Source organism: Bison bison, unplaced genomic scaffold (assembly GCF_000754665.1).
Source record: "Bison bison bison isolate TAMUID 2011002044 unplaced genomic scaffold, Bison_UMD1.0 scf7180017864250, whole genome shotgun sequence".
NCBI classification, from domain to species: domain Eukaryota; kingdom Metazoa; phylum Chordata; class Mammalia; order Artiodactyla; family Bovidae; genus Bison; species Bison bison.
In genome coordinates this window covers 1,559,146-1,572,952 of record NW_011494822.1, presented here as the reverse complement: position 1 = coordinate 1,572,952, position 13,807 = coordinate 1,559,146, and the positions used below count along the sequence as shown (strand labels likewise).

At 40.4% G+C, this 13,807-nt stretch overlaps 1 protein-coding gene across 2 annotated transcripts in view; it reads right to left on the bottom strand.

Annotated features, from left to right (window-relative positions):
• The window catches only part of SEMA5A (sema domain, seven thrombospondin repeats (type 1 and type 1-like), transmembrane domain (TM) and short cytoplasmic domain, (semaphorin) 5A), a 559,453-nt gene that overhangs the window by 201,868 nt on the left and 343,778 nt on the right, over positions 1–13,807 (bottom strand). The gene's annotated exons all lie outside the window — the stretch shown is intronic.

Below are 13,807 nucleotides of genomic sequence, written 5' to 3'. Positions count from 1 at the left end.
CTTTCAAAGGGAAGCATTTTAAAGGACTCAGTATTTTCATTCATGCAGCAATAATGTGATATTTCAAGCGTCACCATAAGACAGGCACATGCTGTGAGTTGGTGACTCTGACACACTGATGACAGAAACATTCACTTCAGTGCATCACAGAATAGATTCTGAAGATGCTGAGAACAGAAGCCTTGAAACAAACTGATCTAAATCCTCATTTAGATGTGTACATCTTATTTGAATAGTCTGTCATTTATCAATATTCATAGATAATGAAGCGAGGTTGACTGCATGTATCCCTACTCCCCAAACACACATATAGATGATGAATAGTCAATAAAATAAGCAGCTCATGCAAAGCCCAGCTACTACTTCCTCCCAAAGCCACTAATTTCCATACTCTCATTAGCTCCCACTAAATACTGAGAGCTACAGCTTCTAAATTTCTTCCCTCACTTTCTAGATCTAACTCACGCTGATCAATTTGACATGCATCCTTTGACATCTGATGCTAACTCACAAGTGGACCTGTGATTAGTCAACATAATGTACACTTACTTCACAGGAGAAATGATGCCTGCAAGCTTTAACGGCTGGTATGTTGAGACTGGGAATCATATTTTGAACAGATTTAAGCGTCTGCAGTATTTATATTTTCTACTGTTTTATGGAATGTGCACTTTCATAGGGCCAAAATGTTTCCTTTATTCTGTCTGTCTGTCATCACAATTTTATCCTATTTTCCTGTTACAGCTGGATTTCTGAAGAATTCAAGAGTTCTGAAGAACCAGATGAATCATTACCAGAAAAAAAAATTGAGGTGAGGGACAATGTGTTTTTAGTTTGGATTACTGCTACATAATAAACTAAGTGAAAAAATTCTAATGTTAAATATTATGCAAGAGAATAAAGGCTTCACTCTTACTTCTAAAAAGAATGTGTTTTTTTTTTCCTAACTCTTCTAAACTGAGGAAAATAACAAAAGTCATATCAACACCATTATCTAACATCTACTGTTCTCCAAAGAATGTTACATAAGAGATTAAAACATAAAACACCACATTTTCCAAATCTTATCTTGCTTATCAAATATGAATCCACAAGAAAAGTGTTCTAGAGAGAACCACTTCAGGGCCTTTCAAACAGAAACAATATTACAACTGTTTTCCCCTGCGCAGACTTAGAGATTTCTGTCCGTGTCAACATCTGATGAAAGAATTGGTTCTTTCTTCCTGTGATGTTTTCCTGTTCATAATGCTTAATGGCACCAAGAAGGTTAGAGCTAATTAGCATCTAATGCAAACAAATGACTTGAGTTTCACACTAGAGAGACAGATCCTTTTATGAGAAGTGGTGACACCTCAGAGAAGAGACAAGAGCTTCACATACAGTTGCATAATTATATATCTCCAGGAAGCACAGATAAAACAAGTGCATTGCTGCAGTTCTGAGTGGAGTGTCCCTTTAGCAGACCTCTGTATAAAAGCTCATCCTGTTGTTTTCGTTGAAATAAAGACACCCATGTCTTCACACTTCCTAAGGTGAGGGCATGTCTATGTGTTTAGTTGCTCAGGCATGTCTGAGTCTTTGCCACCCCATGGACTGTGTCCATGGGATTCTCCAGCCAAGAATACTGGAGTGAGTTGCTGTTCCCTTCTCCAGGGGATATTCCTGACCCAAGGATCAAACCTGGGTCTCCTGCACTGCAGGTAGATTCTTCACCATCTGAGCCACCAGGGAAGCCCCGCCTTCACCCTTACTTCACTATGATATTACAGTTGTTGCTTAATCCCTAAGTTATATGACTCTTCTGTGACTCCATAGACTATGGCCCTCCAGACTCCTTCTGTCCCTGATATTTCACAGGCAAGAATACTGAAGTAGGTTGCCATTTCCTTCTTCAGGGGATCTTCCCAACCCAGGGTCAAACTTGTGTCTCCTGCACTGGCAAGCAGGTTCTTCACCACTAGAGGCACCAGGCAAGCCCACAGTATGATACAGTCTTTAGCAAAGTAGACCCCGATACAACTTGGATTTTATATCACCAAGGGGACTTAGTTATATATCACAAAGAGGAATTTCTGTTGCATAATTGCTGGGCAAATTATTCAGTGCAATGTTTTAGATAATGGGGCATTCCTAGTGGCTCTCACTGGTCTAGTGAATTTGTTGAAGGTTCAACAGTACTGCGCTCTTCAGTAAACTTAAGAGCTGAAAGAAGCAGTTAGTGCCGGAGCTACCGGAAGAATATTTATCAAATGCCATCAAAATTCAAATCCTTCTGCTGAAATGGCAAACAATCAGCTTCCCATGTTTGCCTAACATCCAAGTAGCCTTTGCATTTTCAAGATAAACACTGGCCAAGGATTGGAAGGGGATAGTGATAGGAAAAAAAACTGTGACAGTTCTTGAGCATATATCACTACCTTATCCAGTTTACCCAGGAAGAGCAATTGTTCACGTAAGTTTATTAGACCAACAGAAAATGGAAAAAAACTGACAGATTTTCCTGAAGACAGTTATTAAAAGTAGCAAAATTGCTTTCCTGTGGCATTTTTATTACAGTATATCAAGTTTCCAATAATATTCAAATCCAGAATTAAATACTGTGATTATGTAGCTATTCTCTTGATTCACTTTCACCCTGACTAGAAGACAGGATAAAGGGAAATTATATTAAGAAGAGAGCTGAACTATCTTTTGTACAGTTGAACACATGTGATTGGATATCCCAGAATTCGAAAAAGAATGGAGTAGGGAAATGTATCTTTTCCGGATTGGCCTAAAATTGGGTGTTCCAGATGAGCCCCTTATTTTTTGTTCATTCAGCAAACTAGACTTTACCTATACGACCAGGTGGCAGCAATGGATAAAGACACTTTCACTGGGGAGAAATCTGAATTTCAGTGGGACTCTCCAGTATCAGATTTTTTCAAAGTTTCTCAGTTATTCTGCTTGAAGTAGATTATGTTTTAGCCTGGTCACAACTTTTCTTTATTCAATAAGATTTATTGTGCAGAATGAAATTCTTTCATAATTTTGGAACAAATTCCACTATGATTTACGAAGCCATCTTTCTGGTTGACTTGCATTTTAAGACACTTTCTACCCATGCAAACCTGTCTTTATGACAGTCACCACAAAGGCTAAGACATTCTACATTTCAGACCTCAATGCAACACTTGTGATCATATTTTCCGTCTCTGTTTCTTTTACTTCTTTAATTTCTGTCATCTCTTGTCTTTTTCTGTTGCATAAGATGTGGCAGAGAAAAGATATCTTAATGTTTGGCTCTATTCTGTATTTAGTCTTCATTATATTTTTCAACAGCAGACATGCTGCAGTGATAATATGGTTACCTGGATATCCAAAGGCAATGAGTTTGAAATATCTACAGCCTAAAAGACAGAAAGATTCCGGTTTGTGACACAACTGTAAATAGTTAGAAATACTATCTGTGCTATTTAACAACGTACAGAAGTTCTGCTTTATGCACACACATTTACCACTCTCTCATTTAATATTCATTAACTACCGACCAAGGACAAGACACCAATAGATAATGAGCGAAATAAGGAAACACACACACAGAGATAATATTCACACAGACATTAATTTACAATAAAATATAAATGACTTCTGTCAGCCTAGACAGCGTCAGGCTAAATCTGAGAATGCATCCAAAGTCATTTTCGCTGTTACAGAAGCATGTTCATCTCAGAATCCAGTGGTACACTGAAAGTCACAGCATCTTTAACTTTCAGGAAGTGACAGAACTTTCAGAGAGAGCAGGTTTACCAAAAATCACGTTATACCTGCAGAAATCCTGTGTGTGTCAAAGCATTTACTGTTTCGTGATACAGTACACTGTTCCCTGTCATGCACACATACACACACATGTTCAGGTTAGGATAAACAGAACTGTGATCTCTGAAGTAAATAGGACGTGAGAAAGAAAAAAAAAGATTGGCTCCTTTTATGGACGAGTTACATACATATAAATCCACAGTTCGTGGAAGTATATAAACAAAGCTGTGTATGATCACATTCTGCAGACAGAGAAGTTAATTAGACAGGGACCAGCAAAGGCAGATACTTTTCATAAAAATGAAGAGAACAACATTCTAGGCAGATGGGCCAACACTCTTTCAGCAGATGGCTTTGCTAATTAGATACTGGCAAAAGATAACATGAAAAAAAAAACTAGTTTAATTACACAGTGCCAAAAATTAACAACCACCTGAGGGCTTTTTTAAAAAATATGTTTGCATTCGTATTATTATGTCATGGATTTCTCTGAAATGCTGGAGAATGTTAAATTGTCATGATGATTATAAACAAATTGCCAGGGACTGTGAGATTGTATGTGTTCAAAAGAGAAGCAAAATGCAAACGAGTTGGAATTCGAAACAGTTGTGATTTTTATGCGACCTGAGTCAAGCGTCAATCTAGTTATCCTTGGGCAAAGGCAGCTTCGATAATTATTTTAGGGGTCACACTTGATAGGTTCAAAACAAGTGGCAGTTGGGAATTCCCTGGCAGTTCAGTGGTTAGGACTCTGCACTTCCATTGCAGGGGGCCTGGGTTTGATCCCTGAACTAGGAGACTGGGGACCCTTGAGATGTTAAGGTGCGCACTGCAAGACATAAAGTGGAAAAGGGCTGAGTCACTTTGAAAGGATTTGTCCAGTCTGCCTCTGTGTCTCTACTTCTTAGTGGATATTAAGTGTATTCATTCACTTTTAGAGTCAATTGGCTGTACACCTACATTTACGTCTATGGCAAATCTAGGCAAGCCCACTTTATTCTTACTGGCGGTTTCCAAATCAGAGAATTGGGAGGGGACGTTCATCATATTTTCTAACTACTGTTTTTTGATTCTTACAAAACTGAAGTCATCCAACATTAGAGAAACATCTGAACCTCAGAGAGTCCCGTACAAGCGTGTTATAATGATTGTTTAAATCCTTATATATCAAAGCCCAAGATTTTCTTCCACAAAATAATACCAAGTCAAACTTCCTTTGATCACTGGCCAGTGGAGCTCCCAATTTGTCAAATGCTCACTGGGGCTTTTGTTTTATAATTGGGCTTTTTAAATTCAGGGCTGTTCTTCTTAATTGAGCAGACAACATATGAGATTCCTAGGGCTGATGTAACAGAGCACCGCAAACTGGGTGGCTTTAAACAATACAAATCTATTTTCTCACAGTTCCCAGGGGGTAGGTCAGAAATCAGCCAGATTGCCTCCTTGTGGGCTCCCCCGCCTCTGGTGACTGCTGGCCATCCCTGACCGTCGCTGGCTCCTGGAAGCACCACTCTAGTCCTTGCACCTGTCGTCATACAGTCCTTCCCCGTGTGTCTCTGTCCAAATGCACTTCTCAAGAAAACATTGGTATTCGAATTAGGGCCCATTCAATCCATTATCTTAACGAATTACACCTGCAAACACTCTGTTTGCTAAAAAGGTCACATTCTGAGAATCGAGTTGAGGATGAATTTTGGAGGGACCCCATTCCTCACAGCACAGACAGCCTGACATCACGACATAAGAAGCCCTGAAACCGACAACTGACAGCATGTTAATGAGGGACACTGTTCTGCTGCAAATTAGCCAGATCTTACCAAAGCGTGGATAACAGTTTATAAAACTTTCAGTCGGTTCAGTTCAGTTGCTTAGTCGTGTCTGACTCTTTGCAACCCCATGGACCACAGCAAGCCAGGCCACCCTGTCCATCACCAGCTCCCGGAGATGACTCAAACTCGAGTCGGTGATGCCATCCAACCATTTCATCCTCCATCGTCCCCTTCTCCTCCCGCCTTCAATCTTTCCAGCATCAGGGGCTTTTCCAAAGAGTCAGCTCTTTGCATCAGGTGGCCAAAGTATTGGAGCCTCAGCTTCAACATCAGTCCTTACAGCGAACACTTAGGACTGATCTCCTTTAGGGTGGACTGGTTGGATCTCCTTGCAGTCCAAGGGACTCTCAAGAGTCTTCTCCAACACCACAGTTCAGAAACTTTGGTTACACACTAATCACAGTGCTACACGCTTTCTATACATTTATCTCACATATATGCCTCTCTATAATTTTATAGATTGGAAAATACCATTAAGGTTATATTCTGGCTGAGGACAGTGGTTAAGGCACTTTGCAAAACCACAAAGAGAGTAAGTGGGACACCAGGATTCAAATTTGGTAGCTTGGAGGAAGTCTGGGCTCTAATCCACTCTCCCTTCACTTTGAAATTGTCAAAGTAACTGACCTTCATTGGAGGAGGAAATTGTAATCCACTTCAGCGCTCTTGCTTGAGAAATCCCAAGGACAGAGGAGCTTGGTGGACAGGCTACAGTCCATGGGATTGCAAAGAGTTGGACACGATTTAGTCATTGACCACAACTGACCTTCATTACTGCCTATCAGGGTTTTCTTTTTTCCCTTAATTTAGAAAGTGAAGTGAAGTGAAAGCCGCTCAGTTGTGTCTGACTTTGCAACCCCATGGACTGTAGCCTGCTAGGTTCCTCTGGCCATGGGATTCTCCAGGCAAGAATAGTAGAGTGGGTAACCTTTCCCTTCTCCAGGGGATCTTCCCAACTGAGGGACCGAACCCAGGTCTCCCGAATTGCAGGCAGATTCTTTACTATCTGAGCCACCATGAAAGCCCATAATTTAAAAAAAAAAAAAAGGAAAAAACCAAACAACTGTACACTTAAAGCTAGAAATGTGTGTACACCTAAATTTGGAGCTGTAGCCATTCAGCAAACATTAATTAATCATACAAGTCATCGATTGCTCTGTCATGGAATGCATTCATTTTTTAAGCCTCTGGGCCCACTCATGGTCCTAGCATTGATTTTAAAGGAGGCATGATTCATCTAATGAAACTCTACAGTTACAACTGCATAGCCAGGGTATGATATAAAAACTGAGGTTGATTTTGTGACATTACACATCTTATTTTCTTGGGCTCCAAAATCACTGGAGATCGTGACTGCAGCCATGAAATTAAAAGACACTTGCTCCTTGGAAGAAAAGCTATGATTAACCTAGCCAGGGTATTAAAGAGCAGAGTAGTCACTTTGCCAACAAAGGTCTGTCTAGTCAAAGCTATGGTTTTTCCAGTAGTCATGTGTGGATGTGAGAGTTGGACTACAAACAAGGCTGAGAACTGAAGAACTGATGCTTTCAAACCGTAGTGCTGGAGAAGACTCTTGAGAGTCCCTTGAACGGCAAGGAGATCAAACTAGTCAATCCTAAAGGAAATCAACCCTGAATATTCATTGGAAGGATGGATGCTGAAGCGCCAATACTTTGGCCACTTAATGCAAAGAACCAACTCACTGGAAAAAGACTCTGATACTAGGCAAGATTGAGGGCAGGAGGAGAAGGGGGCGACAGAGGACGAGATGGTTGGTTGGCATCACTGACTTGATGGGCATGTGTTTGAGCAAACTCTGGAATACTGGTGAAGGACAGGGAAGCCTGGCATGCTGCAGTCCATGGGGTCACAAAGAGTTGGGCACAACTGAGCGAATGAACAACAACAACAACACATCTCGAATATCAGAACAGTCTGCTCTTGAGACAACAATGATTTTGTGCTTTTAAAACGGATGTTGAGATCCCATCCCCCCTCTGCCACAGCCTTCCAGGGGTCCTTCATTTACCTGGAGTAAAAGTTAAAGCCATCTGGAAGGGTCTACCAGATCGAGCCACTTACCTTCTCTCTGCTTTCCTGGCCCCTATCACCCTCATCTCCTGTGATGATCCTCAGACAAGGCAGATGTGTTTCCTGTGGCTTGTGTACCAGCTCGTCCCACTTTCTGGGACACCCTCCTGGCTAATGCCTATGCCTCTGGCTCATCTCTGCTCAAGGGTTACCTCCTCGTGGGGCCTGTATGGTCATGCATGGAAACAGCAACAGGTGTTCTCAGCCCCCCTGGAAGGTGACTCCCACTTGGGTAGGCGTCTCATCCTCTCGGTTCACTTCTATGTCCTCAGCACCTGGAACACTGCTTCACACACAAGAAGTTTGTTCAAGAGCCTGCCTTCTGCATACACGAGTAGGCTGAGGAAGCTCTATGTGTGCAACCTGGAAGCAGCTCCAGGCACCCTGATGGTGCCCCCCAAGTGGAAGGGACACGTGAGGCTTTGGTACCATACCCTGCGCACCTGTGGCCCATGCACCACAACAGTGTTTCTTCCAAACCCTCCCCTGACACTGGGAAGAGACACATCAAGGTGAGTGCAGAATCCACCAGAGCAGGGTCCCCAGGCTTTTAGGCAGCAGGGGCTGGCTTCATGGTAGATCATTTTCTGCAGACTAGGGTGGGGGACAGTTAGGGGTTCATACAGCACATCCATTTACTATGCTGCCACTGACCTGACAGGAAGCAGAGCTTAGGTGGTAACGTGAGCGATATGGGGAGCAGCCACAAATACAGATGGAGCTTTGCTTGCTCACCCACCACTCGCTTATGATCTGCTGTGTGGTCGAGTTGCTAACAGACCACGGACAGGTACTGGTCCTTAGCCCAAGAGTTGGGGACCCCTGCACTAGAGTACAGATGTCTACATTTCTTCTGCATTTGTGCATGTGTGTGTGTGTGTGTGTGTGTGTGTGCTTTCACCTCCTTAAGTCAAGTCTTATGTAAAATCTCACATGTTGTTGTTTAGTCACTAAGTCTCATCCAACTCTGTGACCCCATGGATTATAGCCTGCTGTCAGGCTCCTCTGTCCATGGGATTCTCCAGGCAAGAATCCTGGAGTGGGTTGTCATTTATTTCCTTCTCCAGGGGATCTTCTCAAGCTAGGGACAGAACCTGCATCTCCTGCATTGGGAGGCAGATTCTTTACCTCTGAGCCATCAGGGAAGCCCTATAATCTATCAGTTCAGTTCAGTTCAGTCATTCAGTCGTGTCTGACTCTCTGCGACCCCATGGACTGCAGCATGCCAGGCCTCCCAGTGCATCACCAACTCCTGGAGTTTACCCAAACTCATGTCCATCGAGTTGGTGATGCCATCCAACCATCTCATCCTCTGTCATCCCATTCTCCTCCTGCCCTCAATCTTTCCCAGCATCAGGGTCTTTTCAAATGATCTCATATAAAAGAATACAAAAGTGGTATTTACTAAATTCACGTTATAAATATAATCAAGATGATAGCATTAAATCATTAAAAAAAAAGGTGACTTCAAGTGACCCTGAGTCATAACACACTCAGTATTCAATCAGTTCAATGTTTTGTTTTGATTACTGAAATAATACTGATTCATACCAATTAAGTAGTATTAAATAAGTTCACCTTTGAATCAGTTAATTTGGAGTAAAATCTCAAATGACAGCAGACAGTGTATTCCCTGCTGTACAATAAACCAGCTTATCTGGGTAATCATAGCAATAAAATTTATGTCACTGAGGGTTGCCAATGCCTTAAATTTTTATATATGGTATACATCAATGTACCTAATTTTTTATTAATAGAATTTTTTATTAATAGAATTAATTTTTTATTAATAGAATTAAAATATATGCAATGCCTAAAATCCCTTAGCACCTCTAGAATTCTGGGACTCTAGGAAGCATATTTGGTTCTAAGGAACCAAGCATCTTTGATGAGCAATGTAAAGTGTGGAGGGACTTGCCTGGTGGTCCAGTGGTTAAGGCTTTGTCTTCCAATGCAGGAGGTGCGGGTTCAATCCCTGTCAGGGAACTAAGATCCCACATGCCTCTCAGCCAAAAAACCAAAACATGAAACCGAAGGAATATTGTAACAAACTCAATAAAGACTTTAAAAATAGTCCACAACCAAAAAAATCTTAAACAAAATGCTTGGAATTAGATAGAATTTGGAGAAAATGCAATGGAAGGTGAGTTCTAATAACCCCATTCTACTCCTGAACATGAATGAGCCCTCTCTAGATGATTTTGCTGATTAGGAACGAGGTCAATATCGAGGACATTATAAAATCTGGTAGAATATTTAGAATTATGACTGTCAGACACTGAGGCATCAAACAACTTTTATAGTTCCAAAATGTTGCCATCAGTGAAAATGTTGCTGGAAGGTAAGCTAGCAAGCACAGCTGTTCTTGGTTTCAAAGAAGTTATTTTCATGGATCCAAGAGAGATTGGTTTGAAAAATGGCATACTGTCCAATTCATCAGCCTAAATGTAGGGGTAAAATTGTAATTATGGAGAAATGACTATTTTTATATATAAACTTGCTGAAGTATTTGTATATAAAGAATCCAATACAAAGTAAATCAAGCATGGGATAAAAATGTTGACTTCAGAGTGGACTGACTTCTCAAGGACCAGCTCCTTAACTGCATATATCCCAAATGCCTGAAAAGTATTGCTTCAAATGCCATATTTTCAAGCATACGATTACATCTTCCATCACACAGATGGGGCAATTCAAACATCATGGTATTTGTAATGTTCAACAAAAATGGTGACATTCATTAGAAATGAAACAGATATAACACAATCAAATTAAAAGTAGGCATTCTAGCTGATGTAACATTTATTCTATTCATGCAAAGAAGTACCCTGAAAGGAATAAATTGATTATGTAGTCATGAGAAATATCAGACCACGGTGAGCTTCTTAACACAACTTGAAGACTTCACAGAGCAATGACAAGAGGTCTTGCAAAAATGTTTTTTTTTTTAAAAAAGGCAGCAAATTGACACGGAATGCTCTGTTGGACCTCAGTCAACTGGAAGGATAAGCAACTTTGCATAAAGAATGTTGTCCTGGAAATGTCTCCACAAGGCTAAATTTGTACTAGGGCTTTGACCAAAGCCTGCTTACACAGAGCGCTTGACTACTGACAGTCACATTTCAGATCCTTGGGGAAAATAACAGAAACAATTCTGGCCCCACTACAGGAATGAGTTTCCCAGCCATAGAACAAGACTTCATTTAGGAATGCAGTTAAAGAGTTTCAAAGAGACTGCATATCACAGTGAAGGAGTTTAGAAGGGATCCCATCTCACAGTGAAGAACCAATATGAAGGGCCAAGGTATTAATTTTGAGGCAACATGAGATATAGAAAAATACTCTAGCAACCATAGCATGAATGCAAAGAGATAGAGATTCTTTGTTTAACTTAGTTGTATTCTGCTGAGGTCAAAAAAATATTTTGTGTGTGTTTTCAAGATTTGTTTGTGATCCTATATATTCGGTTTCTCTTGCTTAAAGCATAAAGTCACTTTTATTGGGTTCATCAGTTTCGGTCCTATTACTGTATATTCTGGCTATATAGTAATGAATGCATTCTAGAGAAACTGTGACCATAACACTCAGCATAAATGTAAATACATGCATGTTTGTTTCTACTTTTTCCATCAATATTTTCTATTTTTTTCTGAAACTAACTTCACAAAAACAAATAATACGTTGTACTCGACTCCTTTTCTCCATGGTTCTAAGTTAGAATGTGTGCACTAGAATTCACTGAAGTACTTATAAAGCCCAGATTATGGATGCTTACTGGGGAATTACTCTATACTCACTGAACCACTCAGAATTTATTTATTGTTCACGTTATTGCTTCCTGAGATGCACCCTACCACTACAAAGATTGAATTTATTTCAACTGCAAAACATATTGATCTATTTGTCAGATCACAAAATATATGGAAAATCCTTTTTAGGACTCTTATTCAGCCTTAGTTTCATAAATTTTAGTTTGCAGCTAAGAGAAACAAACATTAAATTTGTTTTCTGATATATATTGGGGCAGTTACATTTCTCTCTTATTTTACATAAAATGTGTAACAGGATGTGTAATTTCTGTTCAAGAAATATTATTTATAATATTATCACAATGTTAAAAGAAAACTAAATGAGCATTATCGATATATTCATTTCCCAGTTACTGAAGCTCATAATTTTATGAATACCTGCTTGAACTTACTAAAGCCAGCAAATAATTTAGCATTCAACAGGAATGTGTGTTTTCACCATTTATTTCATTATGAATTTGTCTCTTTTCTATAGTATAATCAGTTTATTTATGTGCCAAGGGAATATTATAACTATTACTCAATCTTTGATGAGAAAGAACTCTACCTTGTAAACAAGTCTGAAAGCGTTTCAAGCATGAGAATGAGAACTGGTGGTTCTGTGATATATGCAATATCTAAGATCAGATTGATTATATTCTTTACAGCCAAAGATGGAGAAACTCTATACAGTCAGACAGAACAAGACCGGGAGCTGACTGTGGCTCAGATCATGAACTCCCGACTGCCAAATTCAGACTTAAATTGAAGAAAGTAGGGAAAACCACTAGACCATTCAGGTATGACCTAAATCAAATTCCTTATGATTATACAGTGGAAGTGAGAAATAGATTTAAGGGACTAGATCTGATAGAGTGCCTTATGAACTATGGACGGAGGTTCCTGACATTCTAAAGGAGATAGGGATCAAGACCATCCCCATGGAAAAGAAACGCAAAAAAGCAAAATGGCTGTCTGGGGAGGCCTTACAAATAGCTGTGAAAAGAAGAGAAATGAAAAGCAAAGGAGAAAAGGAAAGATATAAGCATCTGAATGTAGAGTTCCAAAGACTAGCAAGGAGAGATAAAAAAAGCCTTCCTCAGCGATCAGTGCAAAGAAATAGAGGAAAACAACAGAATGGGAAAGACTAGAGATCTCTTTAAGAAAATTAGAGATACCAAGGGAACATTTCATGCAAAGATGGGCTCAATAAAGGACAGAAATGGTATGGCCCTAACAGAAGTAGAAGATATTAAGAAGAGGAGGCAAGAATACACAGAAGAACTGTATAAAAAAGATCTTCACAACCAAGATAATTACGAAGGTGTGATCACTCACCTAGAGCCAGACATCCTGGAATGTGAAGTCAAGTGGGCCTTAGAAAGCATCACTATGAACAAAGCTAGTGGAGGTGATGGGATTCTAGTGGAGCTATTTCAAATCCTGGAAGATGATGCTGTGAAACTGCTGCACTCAATATGCCAGCAAATTTGGAAAACTCAGCAGTGGCCACAGGACTGGAAAAGGTCAGTTTTCATGCCAATCCCAAAGAAAGGCAACGCCAAAGAATGCTCAAACTACTGCACAATTGCACTAATCTCATACGCTAGTAAAATAATGCTCAAAATTCTCCATGCCAGGCTTCAGCAATAAGTGAACCGTGAACTTCCAGATGTCCAAGCTGGTTTTAGAAAAGGCAGAGGAACCAGAGATTAAATTGCCAACATCTGCTGGATCATGGAAAAAGCAAGAGAGTTCCAGAAAAACATCTATTTCTGCTTTATTGACTATGCCAAAGCCTTTGACTGTGTGGATCACAATAAACTGTTGAAAATTCTTAAAGACATGGGAATACAAGACCACCTGACCTGCCTCTTAAGAAAACTATATGCAGGTCAGGAAGCAACAGTTATAACTGGACATGAACAAGAGGCTGGTTCCAAATAGGAAAAGGAGTACATCAAGGCTGTATATTGTCACCTTGCTTATTTAACTTCTATGCAGAGTATATCATGCGGAGAAGGCAATGGCCCCCTCTCCAGTACTCTTGCCTGGAAAATCCCATGGGCAGAGGAGCCTGGTAGGCTGCAGTCCATGGGGTCACTAAGAGTCAGACATGACTGAGCGACTTCACTTTTACTTTTAACTTTTATGCATTGGAGAAGGAAATGGCAACCTACTCCTGTCTTCTTGCCTGGAGAATCCCAGGGACGGAGGAGCCTGGTGGGCTGCCGTCAATGGGGTCACACAGAGTCGGACACAACTGAAGCAACTTAGCAGCAGCAGCAGCAGAATACATCA